Here is a 19375-nt window from a genome sequence, read left to right on the forward strand (position 1 = left end):
TTTTTCATCTCTCTTTTTTTTTCTAAAATTAAAGTTTGAAAATCTTTGAAGAAAATTTTGTTTCACATTTTTTTTTTATTTTCTATTAACTAAAAAACTTTATTTTATTTTATTTTTTATATTTTTTTTTGAAAATAAATTTATTCACCCGGACGAAATTGGGTGTTGACACTAACATAACACTATTTGTTATGTTTTTCACCCAAGTAGCACACTATAGCTTATATTTATATTTACTTGCATAACACACTTTTTTTCACTTGTCAAAATTAGGGGATCCAAATTCTAAACCTAGTTCGTGATTTGTTTCATCCCATTACTAGTCAGAATTTGATTCCTGAGTTGGAATTTATAATTTTACTTTGTTTTTGCGAGTTTAATAAAAATAGAAGGTTGAAAAGAAAAATCAAGAAAATATAAAATAAAATAAAATTAATATAGTAATATTTTATAATTGTGGTAATATTTTTAGAAAATAAATTAAGAAAATGCATAAGGATATGGTTAAACAATTTAAGTTAATAATTATTTTGATGTTAAAATTAGGAAATTAAATTGAATTGATAGGTTAATAATTGTATTTAAATGTAAAGATATTGTTCTAGCCAAACAGGGGTAGGACTAGTAAGCCAGAAGAATTTAGTGAATATGTCTTGTTGCTCATACCTTTCCCCATTCTTAACCACCTCTTTTCCTACCTTTCCTTTTCCCTCCTAGAATTGCCTCATAATGGCCTTCTACTCTCTACATCTTTGGCAATTCAATGCCACCTATCATTATTAGTCATAAGCAAGCTTAAATTCCTTGATACCTACCCACTTTAAACAAATGGAACAACCCTTATCTTATGAGTGGTCAAATCGTACATTGGGCCTATCAATGGTCATATCGGTCATTGGCCCTATAATAAAAAACATAATTTTTAAATATTTTATTATTTTTCTTAATAATTTTTATGTGAAGAATGAAATTATTTGTATTTGATTATATAAATAAATTTTTAAGTGGTTGTAGGCCTGTATATTGTGGTGGTAGGCCCAATGGTCGATCTCCCCATTGGCCTAATTGCAAATCTCCCCAATTGGCATCATAGAAAGGCTCAAGGGGACACAAGTCAAGGACCTAGCCATTATGCAAAATTATTGCCCATTAAAGGAGGCATGATGTTATGGAGTTGAAGGAACGTAAAATAAAGACACAAAGGAAGGAGTTCCTAAATAGAGAAGACAAAAGGCCCTAGAGAGAGGTTAAAAAGGGATCCAAAGTCAGGGAAAAGGCAGATGAACAATTCAATGCATTTCCAAGTGTGGGTATATAGTACAAATTGGTATAGACGTTGAATTTTTTTCTAACGGTTGATCATCTGTGCAACATCAATATCATGTTTGATTTCAATCCTTTAATGAACAAGGTGGTTATTAACTACCCTTACTAGATGATGGTAGTTGATTTCAGTAACTCTTCTACAGACTCTATAATGTAGTTTTTGGGTTATTTTTTCGTGGAGTTCATTAAACGTGCAATTGCGTTAGATTGACATGGTTCCGTGGGTGTTTGATGAGAATGTGAGACTATAACCACATGGACTTTCCATGATGCTTGACTTTTTGAGAGGTCCTCCAAAATAAATTATTACTAGTGAACACAAGATGGGGTTTGGGTTTTTGGAAGAGGCTAAGGGAGTTGGTTTTAAAAGAGAAAGTATTTCTTTAATTGACCTTGTAAAGGTAGCATACAATTCAATTATTATGTTAATGGGAATTTGAGACTTACAAATAATCATTTGTAAGATGTCACAATCTATTACTATTTGAGCTGCATCATACATACTGACTCTTTGTTAATTCATTGTGAGCCTTTGGAAGTACAATTTGTTGATGGATATGTTGGTTGGAGTTTGTAGAGTTGTGCACATTTTTCCTTAAGGAGGTTGAATGTGTAATTGTATGGTATGCGAAAGAGTTTTAGACGTTCACATTGGAAATGCACATTATCTTCACATTTTATGATTTCCCTATTTGCAAATATAGTAAACATTCGCTTAAGTCCGCATTTTGATCTTGAAAGTTTGATGCAGACTTAATTGGGATGCAGACTTATGAAATTTTAAAAGTCGTATTACAATATAGAATATTAGGTGTCATATAAATACAATATGAAATATTACAAGGGTTGAGAATTTGTAGGGATTGTAAAAATATGAGAGATATAAAAGGATATGATACAGAAGAAACTAGTTATTTTGTTTTATTCATATATTTTCTTTCTATATATATATATATATATATATATATATATATATATATATATATATATATATATAACAAAATGTAACATAATATAAATTCAAATGACTTTATGTGATTTTTTGTGAAGATAAAGTCTTAAAATTATTAATCCAAAAATTTTCCCTTTTCAAATGTGGATTTGTACGGAATGCGGACTTAAATGAGCGTGGACTTAAGCGAATGTTTATTGTAAGGTCGCAAGGTAGGAATTTGAATAGTTATCTGCCTTGTTGATACCAAAGTTCTCCTTATATTGATGTTTAAAGAGAGAAGACACTAGTTAAGTTTATTTGCCAAAGTAAAAGTATGATAGTTTATGGTTGGATTGTGTTGTATGATGTTGGTATTTATAGGGGAAGTATTTTAGTGTTTGTGAGGTTGGGTTTTTGAAGTTGTTTGGCACGTTGACCCAATAAAGTTGAGAAGTCTTTTCTTGTTGACATAGTACATGTGAAGTTATTGATTGAAATACTGAGTTTGTCCATCATCTAATAAACGTCACATTGAAGTTACTAAAAGCTAATTTGTTTGGTAGGCTTACCCAATAAAGTTTAGATGTCTTGCTTCCTGGCAGAGTGCATGTTAAATTACTGATTGAAATACTACTAATTCAGCTCATCTACTAATACACATCAGACTAAATTACACTAAAACCTAACATCTCTTTGGCACGCTTACCAAATAGAGCTAAGAAGTCTTGTCTACACGACAATGTATGTAAATTTTGTTATTCTAATATTGAGTCAGTTTATCTCTCAATACACGTTAGATTTAAGTGTACTAAAAGCTCACACACGTTTGGCATGCTTACCCAATAAAGTTGAGAAATCTTGTCTTCCTAGCAAAGGGCAAGTGAAATTATTGATTCAAATACCAAGTCAGTCCATCTCTCATTACACGTCAAATTGAAGGGTGATAAAAGTTAACGTTGTCTGGCACATTTACCTAATAAAAGTGAGAAGTCTTGTCTTGATAACAGAGTGCATGTGAAATTAATGACTGAAATACTAAGACAACCCATCTCTCAACACATGTTAGATTGAATTATGATCAAAGTTGTCATTATTTGGCACGCTTACCCAATAAAGTTGAGAAATTAAGTCCGATAAAGGTGGTAGTAAAGTTTAATCAAACATTGAATTGTGTGTGGAATGATTTTCAAACAAGGGTCAGAAGGGTTGTCATGGTTGATAATGCAAACCTAATTGTTATATTATATCCCTTTGTTGAAAAGTAGTATATAAGGATAGTGGTTGTATGTTTAGAACTTGTGGAGTTTGATAGCATAATAAGTTGAAATGGTGTTTGTTTAGGAAATGAATACTTTTAATTCGTTTAATGTTGGTTTTGATTTTGAAAATGGAAGGTTTGCATTCTATACTTGTCTTATTGGAGTTACGATGAGTATGTGTGGCAGATCATAAGTAGTCATTTCTTGAGCAAATGAGAGTCGAAATTAAGTCATGTGTGGTACTGTATCCTTGGGAAATTTGTTATAGAAGGAGGTTCTGAGTTTATTTTCGTAAGGAATGATAAATATGTTCAATATGTAATTTATTGACATTCAGATATGATACAAAATGGAGATTGTGTCTTTCTATGTGAATTTCATGAAGGTTGAATGACATGATTATGTTTGTGGGCCATCATCCACTGACAATGGTGGAGTTACTAATTGGCGATGTAAGATAGTGGAATGTTATTTAAGTAATTGTTGATTTCATTATGTACGAGTGTTTTGGCTGTTTAATATGAATGTAATGGTTTAAGAAATGCATAAGCATTATTTTTTCAATTATTTTTTACCACTTAACATATGTTAATGGATTTTGTAACCAAAATAAGTTAATAAGGTTTTATAAAAGTTTAGAGAAAAAACAATGTAAACCCTTAATTATAGGTTCAAAATCACATAATTATGACTTTGCAATCGTTATTGTTGGTAAATGGAATGGTTTAAAAAGATTATAAGCATTCTTTTATCAAGTATTTTTTCCACTAAACACAATGAAATGATTTCAGAAAGCAAACAAAGCTAGTTAGGTATTGTAAAAGTTAGTCGAAAACATAACCTAGAGCTTTTTAATTAAGAGTGCAAAAATTGACATGACTATGACTTTGTGATCCTTATTGTTGTGATTAAGGAGAATTTAAAGAGATTGTAATCATTATTTTTTGAAGTATTTTTTCAACTAAATGGAATGATTTTGGAAAGCAAGCAAAGTTAGTTAGGTGTTATAAAAGTTGATAAAAAACATAACGTAGACCCTTAATCCTGAGTCAGTAAGGTGGAAATTCCTGAACATTTAAACAACTTCTTCATAGATGTTAAGTCCATGGTAGGCATGGAGATAATTGCTACAAACATTAGCATTCAAAGAAGTACATGGTACTTATTAACAAAAACTCCCCACGACACAAACTTCTTTAGGCAAACACAAAGAAAAAACACAAACTTCTCGATCTTCAATGTTGTTGCTTGTGCTGGCAATTGAGGTATTGGTGTCTGGAACTTCAATGGGTTTTAGGGTAACCAAGCTTAATGGGAACATCATATGGGATTGGAAGGTGTTATGCCATCATGTTGTTTACATCTTCGTCGGTTAAAATTGGAACCACTTCACGCTCTTCGTGAACTGTTCTTAGTCGTATGTGAACCAAATATAACAACTCTACCATTTGTACAACAATGGTAGCTACCAATAATTTGCTTCAACAATTCCAGATTCATATTCGTTGGAACAAAGAACACACAATTGACGCGTATTTCATAAGTAACAACTACAAAAAATGAATTATGAATGTTAGTTTCATTGACAACCATCGCCTGATGAGTTTGGTAGGAGTATAGGCTTGCTTAATGTGGAAATTTATAAACATTAATAGGCAACATGCCCAATCTCATTATACAACACCTCACAAAACATTGATGGCCAATGGTGGATCTTGACCATATGTTTTAGAGAAGCCAAAATAATAAATTCAAAATTTACACATGCTCCAAAGAGTTAATATGAAACTGCACACTTGCACCTGTAATTCTTTGAATATGAAAAAAATGGTCATCTAATTCAACAATTGGATCCTTACGCTTCAAAGTATATGAAGAATTCAAAATATGTGAAGAAATAGAATTTGTCTTGTTTTCATCTTCACAGATATTTTCCCTTTTTATCATTTTTAAAAAATGAATATATTCTTTTATTCTTTATCTATAAAAAATATTTTATCAAAATCTAATAAAAAATTGAGAGACGTAATTACTAAATGAAAAATATATAATAATCAAGTCACAATTAAAAAAATGGTTATTAAAAAACATATAGTACATAATTTTTCCTTTTATATTCATAAAATATAAATATACAAAAAAAATAATGAAATGAAAAATACTATTTATTAAATTAATATTTCATGATCAAGTGAGAGAAAAGAGAGTTGTTCCTTTCAATAATGGAATATAATACATTAGAAATAAGGATGAGTTTGTGTGTAACTTTATATTTCATTTTTAGAAGAAGAAAAAAGTACAAGAATGAGAATATGTAAGAAACTCAAGATAACTAGAGAGAACATAAAAAATATTTCAATAAATTTGTCTAATTTTTATTGTATTTAATTTATAATTTATTATTTATTAAATTAAATGTTATACATTAAAAAAGAAATAAAAATTTACGTAATTTAATTTTTACTAATATAATATATATTACATATAATTTTAAAATTTTAGGGGAACCAAAGGCCACACCCTATGGAAACAATAAGATCTGTCATTGTTGATGACATCATCATACCTTTTTATAAGGTTGTAGTGCATCGGTTAAAGTTAACCTTTAAATAAAAAATTTAGATTAAATACTAGAAAATGAATGCACACAATTAGCAATGGGATTTAACTGGAATTCATAACATTGTCAGCCTTTTTCTAAACTATTACAATACATTGATTAAAGTGCGCTTTACCTCAACAGTTGTATAACCTATGCTAAAAAAATAATCCACATAAGTTGTAGCAAAAGGGTTTTATTTATGGAACAAAGTTTATCATCATTACATGAACAAAATACATTTGATGCATAACAACAACAATGACTAAAAATTATTCATTTTAATTCAATTCTCATAATGATGTCCAGTTTTACATCAGGGTCACTGTCTGTTCTGAGTTTGATTTGTTCGCTCTATGTGGTTCTTGCTCTAAAGGTGGTGATTCATTCATCTTCAACTTTGGCCCTTGTTCCATGTTGCACATATACCCCTACACCTCCTTCCATTTTCAACATTGGCTCTTCTTCCATGGTGTGCATATATCCCTATTGTGTGAAATGAAAGAAGATGGTTGGAAAACACAATGCACAAGTTATGGATATAAAACTATATATCTTAACTTTATGCTTTACCTTTCCACGAATTTCTTGACCATGATTTAAGTACAAACAAGATAGATCATATTCATAGAATTTTTCTTGTTTGGCAAACTATCCATTCCAAGCTAATTTGATGGTTCTTTCTTTCTTGTGTGAACGTAGAATGGCAAGCCAACCTGCAAATAATGCAATGCCACCGACAATGCAAATCAGGAGACAACCAGTTGCATAGAAAGTAGATAAAGAAAATGAAATGTGTGCTTGGTCAATCGAAATTAGATGTCATGAGAAGAAATGGTGCATGCATTCCAATCTACCATTTCGTAATATATGTTTTTTTATACATTCTAGATTAAGTATTTTGGAAGATATTTCCATACTTAGAAAGTATTTTTCAAAATACTCCATTCATAATATAAAAATATTTTTTCAAGTTGAATATTGTAGAAGATATTTTCAGAAATACCTTTAGAAATACCCAATCTAATATAAAAATATTTTTAAATTAATGGTTCTAAAAAGCATTTTCAAATTTCAAAATACTTTCTAAAATATCCAATTCAAAATGTATTTTTATACTTATTTCAAAAGTATTTTCTGGAAATAGAAATATCTTCGAAACATTCAATTAAAAAAATATTAAAAGTTGGGAAGTACAGGGGGTTTTATTATAATTTTAATGAAGTGTATTTTGGGAATTACAGATGTTTAGGATGCAGAAAAAAAAGGGGTGCAAAAAGAAATACCCTAAAAAATTCTGTCCAATCTTACAACATTAAAAAAGAATACAGAAACTAAGCTCGAATGCAAATTACAACATCACACAAGTGAAGATGGCTTCATCCCATTCAACAAGAAAATAATATTAAATAACCTCTTCTTACACAAAACTCTCCTCTAAAATTTACACACAACTCCAACTAACCTAACTCTGTTGAAATTATTCTGTAATATTATTATTAATTAACTTATTGGGTACAATATGCTTGAGTAAATTACTCAACTTCTAGTTCAGACCCTTCTATTTCAAAAATCTACAGAAAACTGGATTTATTAGTTTAAAAAATACAAAAAACCGAACTAAACTGTTTATTTGAGGAGTTTACAATATTTTATCTTCCAAAATTATTTAAAGAAAATAAAAATATCAGCACGAACATGTTGACAGTAGGCTTGAGATTGGAGTTTTTTCATAAGATACCATTACCACTTGCCTTGCGTTTTTCTTTCTAGCTAAACATATATTTGGAAAAACATTGAAGGGTTTTAAGCTATTATTTATTTAATGACGGTATCTTGAATAATTTGACATGAAGATACCAAATGAAAATTGAAAAAACGGCTAAACCAACCATGTAAAACTAGACTCAAGAATACAAATATACAAAAACAAAAAATACATGATTATATTTTGTCCCAACACTTTTAAGTATTTTCAATTAAATCTCTACTAGATTTCTTTTTCTACAAAATACTTAAAATTTTTCAATTTTTCAATTAAGTTCTTTCATTTAATTTTTCGTTAACAGAATAACATAATTATTATCTTGTTAATCATTTTATTTGTTTGTACATTACAAAAATATAAAATTTTATCATTAATATAAATTAATATTATCATTAATGTATAATAACATATGACTTTCATTATTTTTATTGAAAATATATTAAATAACGATGACCTGGCCTAGAGAAGTTCATCACCACCACCATCGATGTAAATGACAACAACAACCTCTTGTTATTCAAAAAAAAATAAAAATCACTAATTAATTTATACTAACCATGATATCGTTTTATATTAACGATAAAATCTCACATTTTATACTTAATATACTAAAAACATTTAATAGACATTCAATTGAAAATATCAGACCTATAAAAAAGAATGGAGGGTGTAGTTTATGAAGCACAAAATAGAAAGGGAGTATCAAAGCAATTTACACAAAAAAAAAAAAAAAAAAAAAGATTCAAAAGCAACATGGGCATAGGTAATTTTGTTAAATACCAGCTTTCTAATTGACATCTCAAGCATAGCTACATAAAAAATATAACTAATGGACAAAATAAGGCGGCATCAAAGGATGAACACAACAGACAAAAGACCAACAAAAGAGTAATCAAAGGAAAGAAATACTGCAAAATCCAACTGTTCAGAATCTTTTACTTCAACTTATCGGTATCCATAATGCAATGGAACCACAAGTTCTACCCACAGAAAGAACGAAAATAACAGCACTTATTTTCTATGCCTCTACCAACACGACCAAATAAGTTTCTTTAAGTCAATTTCAAAGTACAATCTTACACTAAACTTCACTGCCAGAGAACATTTTTAAACTGCAAAATTCTCTAGTAAATAGGCTGTCAAGCACAACATTGCCGATGCACGCACTTTTTTCAACTACTATATGTAAGTACACATAATTATATTATACATCCTAAAATTTCAGCACCTCTATATTTGAGAACAATCATAACCCAAGTCCGTTATCAGAAATACTGCCAACTCTGTCTTCTACTTCAGATGAAGAATTTGTATGAAAAACCATACACAAGCTTGTATGACAGACAACATGCAAATGCTTGCAAGCACTGGAAGAATTCAACCCATTGAAAAAGAAAGTCAAGATATCAGATGCAAACATTTCACTTCTAACAGAAGCAAATTTTAAAATCACGAAGGTATGCACCATCCGTCCATATACAGAGATATAAGTTGTTTCACAATCAGTTGACTAATGTGTCCTTTTGGGGGAGGGAGGGGAGAGGAGTGGGGAGAAGGCCCAATTTAATAATAACGATGAAAGCACTGTAGAATGCTTTTCATCTAGCCTATATTGTCTTCAGAAATTTTTAATCGTAAACTGCTTCTAAAATGAGAAATATGACCCAATTAGAAAATGACAGCCAAAGGTCTTGTACATCCATTTAAAGAATTTGCTTCAGCACAGGCAACCAACTGGTGTCTAGGGAGAACATGAGAGTATGAATAAAAAGAGAGAACAAGACCACCTACGTCCAGCACACCAACAGCATCAAATGCAAAATCAGGTCATTTAAGCAAAGAAGACAATCTCTACAGTGGCTGGCAAAGACCCCCTAATGAATTTGATATTCTCAAAAAGTGATTTTAAATTACCATGGCTATGGGAAAACTGTACGGAAAGAAGAGGGCACAAACAAATAACCTCTTGTTTGCTTGATAGATAAGAATAAGGAACTTATTACCAAAGTGCATTCTAGATAAAATAGAAATATAACAGAGCCAACTGACTCACTAGTCAGTTAGTCACACAGTTACATGGGGCAATAAGAAGTTAAGTTGCAACTATAGTGTATAGATAATGCAGAGGCAGATTTTGGAAATTCATTATGCCGAGTGCTGAAACTCCAATTCTCAAATTGCTGCCCTATAAGATGCACTTCTCTTGCGAGAACACCCAACCAAAAGCTCAGTCACGTTTCCATGGCCCTCTTCAAGTTCTAGAAAGAAATAGGTCAGGTGGCATGTAAGCTGGCTTTACCAACCCACCCAGTTTTCATGTATCATTTATAAAGAAGATTGTCAGCAAAACTCTACCCTGGCCTTAGCACTCCAGGTTCAACCAGCATACTTGTTGGATATCAGATAGGCAGTAGCAGCAAGTGACTTAGAAGTGTTGATCATGGGCAAAACCTCCCTCCTTGTGAAGAACGCTGTGAGGAAGAATCTACTCTTCTGCGGGAGGGGGTATTGTTTAGAATAAGGACCAGAAAAAAATCCAGAACAACTGAGTCATGCCAATTAGTTTGGCACTTCATGGTTAAGTGGTTAGAATTAAATTGCTATATACTGCACCAGTTTTCGGAAGTCATTATAGTGGAGATTGAATTCCATTAGTTTCTCTTTCATCCTCTCTCTGCATGTACAGTTGTGCAAAAAATTTTCCCGTTCTGTGGATGTCAGCTGGATCAACAGGTATTAAAGCTCCAGTCTTGGTGTTGTGGATATCAAAGATCTAAGGGATGAGAAGGACTAAATATTAATAGCAGGTGATGGTGACGGCAGTGCCGTATCATCGGAAAATGATCATTTGTGGCAGAAAGTGGTTGAAAATCGGGTTTCCTGTGCCAGCCCATTGTGGCCACTTTGGATGTCGCGGAATGCCACCACAGAAAGACAAGGCAGAAATGGGGTGGTTCCAAAACACTATAGAAGAATGGGAGTGATAATTGTTGTAATGGAAGTGGGGTGGTGAGAGAACATGAGGAAGGTCAATTTTCTATCCTTATATCTTCTAAACCAGCAACCCCTTCAAGATAAGAAATACATTGCACCAACAGGATAAGAAAATCATATGCTATTGTTGTCACTACAACATTTTTGTTCGAATCAAGATTCTAACCATGGGGCATTGCAAGAAATGGTAGCTAGTTTTTGGCTGTCTGGTGGAATTGGCTTGAATATCATGCTTCAATTGATTGAACATAGATGCAACTTCCTTCCAGCAACCACAGGTTTCCCTGAGGACAATGTGAAACTTTTGGCTTTGGAGGACAGTATAGATACCCCCATTGGAAGTAGGTTAACTATGTCAAGTGGGTGAACTGATATGGTATAAAAAATTAGGCATATTGCCTGTGACTAAACTGGGGAGATTAAGAGGGAAATTATCTTGTCATTTAAGGATCATATTCTTAGAGTGCAGAAAATCCTAATCTCTCATATCCAGGGAAATACTTCATTTTGTATCTTCTAAACCCAACAGGGATTTAGTGTTCATCGATAAAAATCCACTCTTTCCGTTGATTCTGAAGCATTTCTATCATCAATTTTCCACGAGAAGGAATGGAAAAAGCAGAAAAAGTCATAGATGAGGAATTCTAGTAGTTGCTAAAGTCTACAACATTACTGAACAAAATTAGGAAAGCAGCATACTTTTAGTTGGTTTCTAAGCAATTTTTTCAATAAGTAAATTATTAGTTGGTTTCTAAGCAATTTTTTCAAGGTATTTCAATTCAACAATCATGGGTGAAAAAATAACCAAAATAGAATATACATGAAAATAAAAATAAAAAAAAAATAGATAAAAGACGAAAAACACTACAAAGAAAATCTTGAATACCAAGTAGAAGCTCAATGCTTCACAGAAACATAAATTTCAAAACATACTTGGCTTTAACTTGGATTTCTCATAATACAGATATAAACTAAAACTCATTGTACTAAAACAGTTCTTCAAGGAAATTTTGAACTAAAAGTGAAATACTACAATATTTTATAAGGGAAGTAAATATAAAAATAAGTACGCTGTGAAAACAGAACTCATAAGTAATATTTCATTATAAAGACGCCAATTGCATTTGCATCAGCTCCCTAAACTTCAGAAGAATCACCAGGCCAGTAATAAAAGACTGATGCTTAAGTAGAATCTGCAAAAATGAATAAAAAAGCATGAAAAATAATTTCAAAGTGGGAAGAAAATGAAAGGTCACCCCTACAAATTAATTTTTGGCAAAATTGATTGGAGTTATAAAAAAGTTGAAGATCAAGCTACAAAATGATTTGACATTTCAACAAAAAGCTATTAAATGCAAGACAAATTATGAATTTCAAGATAATTTTAAATAGTGAATTATAAATTGTATCATACTGAATCTTAAGATTATAAACACAATGAAAATAGCTTGAAATGCATCATACAGGCGATAATGCTCAAAATCTATTACAAAAAGTCTTAGAAAACAAAATCATTTCAAAAGATCATTAAAAGTCTTAGAAAACAAAATCATAAGTTCTGGTGAGTGTGAGAAACATCTATTACAAAAAACTGAAATGGATTAGCCAAATATAGGCCATACAATGAGTCAGTAACACTGTGGAACTCATTTCAAAAGAATGAAATTTGAACAACTGAAGAATTAAATTGAGTGTGTATTTATCTAACTTTCCAATTTTACACCTCCACTTGTGCTCAATAAGATGGTGGATGTCCATCTAGTACAACTAAAAAGAAGTGATTTCTTGCAAAGGTGTGACACATGTACATCAGCTGCCCCACTGGCCTTAGGTCCGTACAACCACAACAAGAACTAGGTCATTCCTAGAATTTCTCCCACTTTGGTCCATTGTGCTTCATGCAACTATAACTTAAGTCTGGTTTGTGTGCCCAAAAGTTATCGTGCTTTTCTATGCAATAGTAAACCAAACCCAATAACAACTCAACAATGGAGATGATAAAAGATGAGAAAGGATCAAAGAAGGAATCGAGAATATGAAAAGGATAAGGTGTATTTTATGCCGGTGTCACCTCAACCCTAATGATTCAAACACATGAGATTTTCAATGCTAGTTGTTTGACATTATTAAATTATCCTTCTCTATATCATTTGAGAGCAAGTATGCATGGAGAACAAACATTGTGTTCCTTTAACATGCACATCTTAAACAGGGTATAGGATAAATTAAAATATGTTTTAGACCTTCCTGAGTCCGACTGGTCTTCAAACTTAAACTCTAAACACACCATAAGTTATAAGAAAATTATCAACACAAACAATGGTCCTCAGCAAGTATTAACAAATTAAATTTTAAATTCTAGAAAACTGAATTGACATTCCAGCATCCTATGCAATTAATGTACACTTACCATATTATCACCACCATATTTGCAATACCCTTTGTATCATATTATCCAAACTTGAACAGTTAAACCACAAGAAATCAAAAATGCAAGAGAATTTCTTTCAAATGCAGGAAGAGAAAAATAGTTTGAGTTTCACGTAATACAATCAACATGTTCAATTTAACAAACAGCACCCCAAAAAATTGTCACTAAAATCTCCAAGATGAGATCAGAAAATTACAGACCAAAATCCTTTACAACAACTTTGTGAAAGGCTAAGGACAGAAAAAACAAGCCAATGCAAAAAAAAAAAAAAAAAATCAGGAAAAGAATATGAATGCATCATACCCGAAGCAGAGCTAGTACCCTATACATTAGTCAATAAAGTTAACATACTTACACCGACTTAACAAATTTTCCATATTTTCTTTTGTTAATCAGCGCACGAGTAAAGTAACAAAGCAAATGCATAATAATAATAACAAGAAGCAAGAATGATAATACTAGTAATAAAATAACAACAATGATCTAATTCCTTCTTGTTGACGTCATTTGGACCTCCCCTCAATCTATAAATGCATAAGAAATGAGAGATTTGTCTTAATGGTTCACAAATCTTCCATATCTATTTCCTTACAGTATATACCTATTAAACAGATTAGCAACAGGAACCTCAGACCGGTTGCTACATAATCATTTACAAAACTTGAGGGGGGATGTATAGGGTTAAAATGGGAGGTGGCAAGTGAATATAAAAATTTCGTTAAACGTGAGTGCGGTTCTCATAATGATTATGGCAATAATTTATGATCAAAGAATACCTGAAAGCACACCTAGTGGCCCATGTAAGGCACAACTCCACCATACTGTCCCACACCATGAGGCTGCTGCACTCTTCCAGATCCACCTATCCCCACCTGCTGCTGGCTTGCATATGAACTTGGCAACGCTACTTGATTCCCATACCCACCAACACCAACAGCCCCAGGATTCACACTCCCTTGTCCAACATAACTGCCAGTGTTAGTCGCCGGTGACCCAATACCCAAGAACCCATTCAATTGCAACCCGGCATTCCGAGATGCCAGCAATGCCGTCAGTGCCTGCCCAACTGCCGGATTAACTGGCTGCACCGCCGCCCCTGCAACACCTCCTCCTACCGCTGGCCCTGCCGGAGCCATCAAGTGCCCCGGCATTGGTACTGCCCCCATACCAACAAACCCACCGCTCTGAGAACTACCCTGCACCACCCCCACTCGCTGCTGCTTCGTACCATCAATTGCCTTCTGGCAGTGCAAAATATGCCCCTCAAACTTCTTGTGCGGCACCTCCAAAGCCCGCTTTGCACCCTCCACACTCTTATAAACAAATAAACAGAACCCCTTCGGTTTCCCAGTTACCTTATCAAGCCCTAAAGGTCCTTCCTCAATCTCCCCAAACTGCGCAAAAAACGACAGAAGCCTCTGCGGGTCCAATTCCGCACTCACATTGCTCACATAGATCTTCCTCTGCGAGAAATCCGAAGCCCCCGGCGCCGTCGAAATCGTCGCCGGCGACGACTGGACTGGGCCCACGGACGCCAGCTGGCATGCGGCAGTGCGGTTGCCGATCCTTTTCTGCGGCTCGCGGAGCGCGTTGCGCGCAGCGCGACGGGTCTTGAAGAGGACGAAGCCGTAGCCCTTGGACTTGCCAGTGGCCTTGTCCACGACGGCCTTGCAGTCCTCGATGTCGCCGTAGGGGGAGAACGCGCTGGTAAGGGTGTCTGCGGTGGTGTCCCAGCCGAGGCCGTGCACGAAGATTTTGCGGTGCGCGGGGTCGGCGTCGGCGGTGCGGCGTATCCGGTCTGCCACGTCGCGGTGCTTGGAGGCGGCCTCGATGAGAAATTTCGCGATCTCATTCTTGCCGAGAGGTTCTAGAAGGTTCTGGATTGGCTCCTCATCGTCGCTTGGAGAGGATGAAGACGTGGTGAGGGGCTTCGAGGTTTCATTGCTTGGCGCTAATTCTTCTTCAATTTCCTGGCTTTCTTCTTCTTCTTCTTCTTCTTCGTATTGTTCCTCTTCTTTATACTCTGATTCTACATTCAACTGGGGCTGTTCTTGTTGTTGCTGTTTGAGAGCCGGCTCTGCCGATTTGGCGGGACGAGGTGGCTGTTTTCGCTTCCTCGCCATTGTCGTTGTCGAATAAGCGTATTTCAACTGCTGCTGGAACTTCAGGTTAGGGTTTGATGATGTTCCAAATTATGAATTTTCGGTCTTTGTCATATTTGCGTCTTTCTTTTATGCTTTCGAACTAAGATTTTTTTTTTTTTCCAATAAATCTAATAAAAATAATTCCTCATGTAGATTCTCGGGCTACAATTTCGTTGCAGGTTTTCTTTAATACCTTTATATTCTATATTAACATTTAAAACATGTTTAATTATTTTTAATTTATTTTATTAAAATAAATAATTAATCTATTTAATACAGTTAACAGAAACCATATTTATAATTAAGATCTAAAGTGTATTTTCAATAATTTTAAAAAATAACCTATAAAGTCTTAAAATATCATAATTAATTTTGATAACTGATTTTCTATATTTATGAGTAATTTTTGAAACAAAATATAAATAATAACAATAATAATTTATAAATATTTAAAAATTATGTTAATAAAAAAATTAAAATATTTAAAATATTAAATATTATAATTAATGATTATTAAAATTTAATTAAATGTTTTAGTATTAGTAAAATTGTTTTAATCTATAATTATTATGAATAAAATAATAGTTAGTAATTATTTTAACATATTGTTAACATCTCTCAATAAAAAGGTATATCAATTTTGTAACTGAAATGATTTATTATTAATTTTACTCTTATTAATATATCTCAGAAAATAATTAATTATTTTCTTATACTTAATTCATTATTTATAATAAAAAATTATTTGTTATAAAGTTATATGAATTATCTATTTTATAACTATTTTGTTTACACATATTCTTTTGAATTTAATAATATTTTTAAATAATTATAACAAAATTTAATTTTTTGCTTGTTGTTATCGTAACAAAAATAAAGATAGGAAGGCTCTGAAATATTACAATAATTAAGAAAATACATTAATGAAATTAAATAAATATTCTAATAAAAGATACAAAAATTAGTAATTACTATGAGATATCATTAAATATTTTATTAAGTTTACTCTTATTAATATATTTTAAAAAATTTTAATTTTTATAATTATTTTTTTAAACTCAATTCATTATTTATAATAAAAAATTATTTGTTATAAAGTTATAAGAATTATCTATTTTATAACTATTTTGTTTACACGTATTCTTTTGAATCTAAAAATATTTTTTTAATAATTATAATAAAATTAAATTTTTTCCTTATTGTTATCGTAATGAAAAAAAAATATAGTAAGACTCTAAAAAATCATAATAATTAAAAATATAAATAAAAGAGATTAAATAGATATTTTAATAAAAGATAAAAGAATTTAGTAGTTATTTAATTTAAAATATATTAGATATCATAAGATATCATTAAATATTGCTAGATATTACGAGATCTTCTTATACCATGTAAATTGGGGCCTTACATCCCAATTGGAACCTTAAAAGTAGATATGACAATGCAGATCAGCTTAGTTCGTTTAGGCTTGTCTCCCATGGCAAAATGCAGGCTAGGCTAGCCGCCTCGCATTTTCAACGCGAACAAAAACGCCTGGGCCACCCCGCATAAGTGCAGGCCTGCGAGCCAACCCACCTTTTAAAATAAATTTTTACAATGAAGCTTTCAATGTTCAACAAATTGGAAAACTTTAACAAGTTCATAAAATTAAGCAAAAACTTTGGGGAGTTGGATGATAAATTGATAATTCAACATTTTCATCATATTCATATTTGTACTTTCATATACACGATGTATTCTTCAAATTTTAGCACATTTAAAAATGCATAATATTTGTCTTTTCTAGTCACACAAGAATTTGGAACGTTCATGCAGAAGTCTAGAAGGAAAGTGATTGATATACATAAGTATAAGTTTTTTTTATTGGGTTGAGCTTCTACAGGCCAACGGGTTCAATATTTAGACCCATCTCGCATTTTTTTTGCGCACGACCTGCCAAGCCAAGGCCACGTTGCCACCCCTACTTAAAAGGGAAGATTACCCATCTAAATCCACAATCTAAATCCACATATAGGTATGAAGTGTGAAGGGATAAGAAAAAGGAAAGAGAAAAATAGAAACAAAAGCCTTCTAAAGAAACTAGAGCTTTAGATGTCTTGAAAGAGGGTACCATTTTAACTATGTGGCAAAAAAAATAATGTTTTTAAAAGAGCACAGCTTTTACAAGATGAAGTTCTTTCTTTTTCACCTTGTGAAGACAACATTTTAAAAATCGAGGAATAAATTTTGCTATATGAAAGAGACATATTAATAATGATAATACTTCCTAAAAGTCAACCTTATGAGTTAAAACAATCACAAACATAATGTATTCTACATAAGATGTAAAGTTTTTGAAATTATTTATTCTCTCGTTGTAGATAATGGCTCTTGTTCTAATTATCGAAGCTTAAAACGATTGAAAATGTTTAACTTTGACTATTACACCTCATCCAAAACCTTACACATTTAAGTGGATTAAAAATGATGGAGGTATAATAGTTAATACCTAGCAAGTATACTTATCCCCATTCGAAAGTATCAAAATACAATTTTATATAATATAGTTCTCACATAGGCAAAACAGATCTTACTTGGTAGGCCATGTTAATATGGTTGCAAATATATTTATGATTGTTTCACAAATAAGATAAGTTTTACTCACCAAGGAAGAATAACAACTTTGTTTCTAAACCACTTTTAAATAGAATGAGATTGAAATAAACTTTAAAGCATTTTCTTGTTCTTTAAAATTCATAAAAGGAGTATTTTTCCTATTTTTTTCTTTGAGCCCTTATTTCTTTCAGGGTGATTACTACTAGGAACAAAACCAAGGCAAGTGTCATGCATATTTGTATCCACTAATTTATGTTGATTTACAAGCGTGAAATAATAAGTGGGTGGAGATTGAACTTCTTCGAATAAGAGATTAGATTAGTGAGAAAGACAAATAATATTTATGAATTTACACTTCTTTATTTAAATTGCACATGCACATGCCCAAATGACCATGCACAATAAGCACAAGCAATCACAATGCAAATTCCTTGATGCCATGCATAATTTTTCCTCAAGAGATTTATTTGTTTTTGCCGACCATGATAGGTTCACGCTTTGAATGTGGCATTAAAAACCCCATGGAGCATAGTGACTACCTTTGCATTGTAAGAGCTTTGTGCCCCTTGTGAGTAGGGGTGGTCATGAATTGGATTTTTAATGATCCAATCCACATCCATTTTAGATCCAAATAATTGCATCAGATTTTTTATCCAAATCTATTTTTTCAACAAAACTAGTTTGGACTTTTTTAAAATCCAGATCCAAATATTTGGATCAAGATTTAAATCCAATTTAAATAGTTAGATCAATTCAAAATCCAAAATCCATTTTTTATATTTAAATTGAATTTTCTAAAACTTATGTCCTTAAGGCCGACACGATATAATTTGGTTAGAGCCATTAATTTGGCCCAACCCACAAGGCTAGGGCCAAAATATCCCACAGGGCAAAAAAGCCTCGTCCAAGTATAAGACCTGTCCAAGTCATTAGGCTGGGCCAAGCCGAACCGTCTAGGTTGTCGAGTCGGCTCGGCCCGTACAAGTCGTCGAGCAAGACCCGTTTGAGTCTGAATTTAGCTTAGTCCATCTCAACCTTTAGCCTAACCTAACTAAAATTTTAAATTAAAAATTTGGATTGGATTTTTTGGATTATCAATATTAGAAAATCTTGATTTAGAGAATGGATATCCAATCCATAAAATATATAAAATGTAGATTAGATTGAAATCCAGATCCATTAAAATGTGTCTAAACCACTTTTAAATAGAAGGAGATTGAAATAACTTTGAAACATTTTCTTGTTCTTTAAAATTCATTAAAGGAGTACTTTTCCTATTTTTTTCTTTGTGCCCTTATTTCTTTCATGGTGATTACTACTAGGAA

General features: G+C 32.2%; 1 pseudogene across 6 annotated transcripts; it reads right to left on the reverse strand.

Moving 5' to 3' along the window:
- Positions 1-6256: 6256 nt before the first annotated feature.
- Positions 6257-15523, reverse strand: LOC114181908 (UBP1-associated protein 2A pseudogene; annotated as a pseudogene). 6 transcript variants are annotated; one of them, XR_003603960.2, is made up of 3 exons: positions 14100-15523; positions 6692-6834; positions 6257-6604 (listed from the first exon to the last, which is right to left on the reverse strand). The product of XR_003603960.2 is annotated as a UBP1-associated protein 2A pseudogene, transcript variant X4 (transcript). The 6 variants fall into 6 exon arrangements; XR_003603959.2 differs by having other exon boundaries at positions 6260-6604; positions 14088-15523; XR_014994568.1 differs by lacking the exons at positions 6257-6604; positions 6692-6834 and adding an exon at positions 8758-9253.
- Positions 15524-19375: the final 3852 nt, after the last annotated feature.

The sequence above is a fragment of the Vigna unguiculata genome, chromosome 4, assembly GCF_037176805.1.
Source record: "Vigna unguiculata cultivar grain cowpea cultivar isolate G323 ecotype 2 chromosome 4, ASM3717680v1, whole genome shotgun sequence".
Classification (NCBI taxonomy): Eukaryota; Viridiplantae; Streptophyta; class Magnoliopsida; order Fabales; family Fabaceae; genus Vigna; species Vigna unguiculata.